Raw genomic sequence first — 812 nt, forward strand, 5'->3', positions numbered from 1 at the left:
CAGTATAAATCATCATTGTCCATTATACTCATTATAAATCATCATTGTCCATTATACTCATTATAAATCATCATTGTCCATTATACTCATTATAAATCATCATTGTCTATTATACTCATTATAAATCATCATTGTCTATTATACTCATTATAAATCATCATTGTCCATTATACTCATTATAAATCATCATTGTCCATTATACTCATTATAAATCATCATTGTCTATTATACTCATTATAAATCATCATTGTCTATTATACTCAGTATAAATCATCATTGTCCATTATACTCATTATAAATCATCATTGTCTATTATTATAAATCATCATTGTCCATTATACTCATTATAAATCATCATTGTCTATTATACTCATTATAAATCATCATTGTCTATTATACTCATTATAAATCATCATTGTCCATTATACTCATTATAAATCATCATTGTCCATTATACTCATTATAAATCATCATTGTCTATTATACTCATTATAAATCATCATTGTCCATTATACTCATTATAAATCATCATTGTCTATTATACTCATTATAAATCATCATTGTCTATTATACTCATTATAAATCATCATTGTCCATTATACTCATTATAAATCATCATTGTCTATTATACTCATTATAAATCATCCTACGTGTACGATTACTAATTCTTGTTCCGTTCAATGTTATGTGACCAGTAGTTTAAGAGGTTATCGGTTAAATATTTTCACACAGGCACACACATACATACATAGTTAATTGTTGGCAAAAAATTCCAACAATATTTCTCTTCCAAACAATATCTATTTTTATCA

This window comes from Euprymna scolopes, chromosome 25, assembly GCF_053919585.1.
Source record: "Euprymna scolopes isolate OS-2025 chromosome 25, ASM5391958v1, whole genome shotgun sequence".
NCBI lineage: Eukaryota > Metazoa > Mollusca > Cephalopoda > Sepiida > Sepiolidae > Euprymna > Euprymna scolopes.